Genomic DNA, 3,008 nt, shown 5'->3' with positions numbered 1-3,008 from the left:
ATTAAGGTGACAGAGGAATGACATCACATCTGTGGGGTCCATGATGGGGTGAACAATCAAACAAACATGGGGCTGATCTTGGAGGGTCAAATTTTTCATTGGTAAAGAATTTAAAAAATCACCTTATATTAAAATAAATGTGGACACATTATGGGGAAGAAAACAAAATACACGCATTTTAAATACAAAATCCTAGTTTTCAAAGAAAATTTCAGGTAGTCTTCTCACTGTACCTGCAAAAGTCCAGACCCTCAGGGAGTAGATGGAGTTGTTTTCTCTACTGCCCCTAGTGGAAGAATTTGGGAAGTGCTGGATGCCAAATTGGGTCACTAAGTTCTGGCCTAATGGAACTGAGCAGGCATCTGTGATCATTCACCTCACCCCGGTGCAGATGAAGTAAAATACATCTGCCCTTCTTTGGGGTTTCCCATCCCGGGTGAAAGTCAGTTGGACTGAGGAAGAGGCTACGTTTCACAAGTTGATGTGAAGGAATGAATGCCTGCGAGATCCTAGCTACTGCAGGGCCCTCGTAGCCTGTGGGCACTCCTACTTTTGGAGACCTTCAGCTCATATCCTATCAAACATATTAAAATTACTGTCCATTAAATGTTTTCTTTTTTGTTTTTGCTATAGTTTTTGAAAAATTTTCTTTCATCATTTTGAATCCTGTTAAGAAGAAAGTATCTAGTGATATAACCATATGAGTTAACATGGACTCATTGTTTTGCAAACAATCATATATTAACTCATTTCGATTTTGGAGTTTGCTTTTCATTTTTGAGCTAACACATTTTATTTGTTCAGGTGTTAGGGTGTTTTAAAAACTTTTGTAGGTCTTATGCACTGTGTCCAGCGTGCTAATGGGTAAAGGACTCTGACTTGCTGTCTTAGTCAGCTCAGGCTGCCATAACAAAACACCTACATTGGTGGCTTAAACAACAGGAATTTGTTTCTCATAGTTATAAAAGCCAGAAGTCCATAATCAAGGTGTCTGCAGGTTTGGTTTTTCCTGAGGCTTCTTTCCTTGGCTTGCAGGTGGCTGTCTTCTCGCTGTGTCCTCACATGGCCTTTTCTCTGTGTGTGCACATCCCTGCTGTCTCTTCTTCTTCTTATGAGGTCACCAGTCATACTGGATTAAGACCCATGCTTAGGACCTCATCTAACCTTAATTACCTCTTTAAAGGCCCTATTTCCAAATACAGTGACATTGGGGGTTAGGGTTTCAACCTGAATTTAGGAGGAGCACGATTTAGTCCACAATACTTCTCACAATCTTTGCTTCTGATCACCAGTAAGGTCCACCCCAGAAGACATTCCTCTAGACAGACCAGGGAGTTGGGAGAGGGCAGGGGTGAGATCGTAAGGCATAGCAGGAACTTCCTATCCAGGCACATTTCTACCCACCTACAGAATTTGCTTGGACTCCTTTATGATAGGCAGGGTTGCCTACGTTCCTTCTTCCTTTGATCAGCATCTCTGGGGACTAAGATAAGTGTTGGTCAGCAGAATATGTGTATTAGTCAGCTCAGGCTGCTATAGCAAAATACTGTAAACTGGATGGCTTAAGCAACAGACTTTTATTTCTCAGTTCTGGAAGCTGGAAGTCTAAGATCAAGGTGCCAGCAGATTCAGTTCCTGGTAAGGGTTTTACTCCTGGTTTTCAGATGGCCATCTCCTTGCTGAGTCCTTACCTGGCAGAGAGAAAGCTCTGGTCTCTCTTCCTTTTCTTAGAAGGACACTAATCTCATCGTGGGGACCACACCCTCATGACCTTGTAACTGCTAAACCTAATTACCTCCCAGAGGTCTCACCTCCAAATACCAATATCTTGGGGGTTAAGGCTTCAACACAAGAATTATGGGGGCACACAAACATTTAGTCCACAATAATACACATTTTATTTTTCCACCCCAGCTCATGTATAGAGAATATTTACTTATATAACATGCAAAGCATGCTATGAACAGTTATTGATTTTTGTTATTTCAAAAATAGGTGAGTATATTTCTCCCTAAAAAGACAGTTTAGTTTCCAGACAGTGAACTGTTGTTGACCGGGTAAAATTGTTTCTAGCTGTGTTCTTGAACTATGTGTTAGAGCACTTCTTTAACAAAGGAGGTTGAAAAAAAAGCACAATGATGTTGGCAAAGAAGCCAAGAGTCGTCTATGAGATACCCATTCATGCTTTCTCTACCTGCACAAGTAACTCCCAAACTGGAAAGGAAAGTCATAGATGGACTCAAAGGAGTCCATCATTATCTTTTACGTTTATGATGGTAATTTCCCTAATTGTTCAAGAAGCTGAGAAGAGTCAGAGACAAATTCTGGTTCTATCAGGCCTTTGAGCTGTCAGGGACAGTTTCCCCTGGTAGTCTGGGAACCTAGTTACCTGCCACTTCTTGCTTCGACTCTTTGTGGCTGCTGTGCCACACACCACTTACTGGATAATCTCAATTCCACATTTTGGATTCAGTCTTCACTCAGGGAAACACTCCACAAAGGGATCTGGTTTCAGTATTTCAGCATCAAACCAGACTTCTCATGGGGCACACTCTGACCCATGGATCAGCCTTTCAGTAGCTGGACATGGGACCTTCAAGAGCCGGTGTTCAGTGGCTGGATTTCCAACTTGTTGATGTCTGATGCAGGCTGCCTGGGCCTTTGGTGATTAGGTTCTTGCACCTGATGTTGATATTGACCCTATGCCCCTTCGGATCTCCACCACCACTTTTGTTCTTGATGTTTGAACTCATTGTTTATTTGGTCTTTTGCCAGTTACCTTCCCAACCAGGGCTCTGCCAGGCTACATGCTTGGATAGGTTTAGACACTTGAAGCTTTGCCATCTTATCAAGAACAGGTCCTTAAGTTTCCATGGAATTTTTAGTCATGTGACTGCTTCATTAATCTTGTTCCTGCGTTCTGTTTGCTCTGGTGCTTAGGACCCTGTGCTGTCCTTAGACCTAATTGGTGGCACCTATATCCTGCCTATTCTTTCTCCTTCTATTTA

Source organism: Galeopterus variegatus, unplaced genomic scaffold (genome assembly GCF_000696425.1).
Source record: "Galeopterus variegatus unplaced genomic scaffold, G_variegatus-3.0.2 Scaffold488, whole genome shotgun sequence".
In the NCBI taxonomy this organism is placed as follows: Eukaryota; Metazoa; Chordata; class Mammalia; order Dermoptera; family Cynocephalidae; genus Galeopterus; species Galeopterus variegatus.
The sequence above is the reverse complement of the archived record's forward strand: the minus strand, read 5'-3'. Positions refer to the sequence as shown.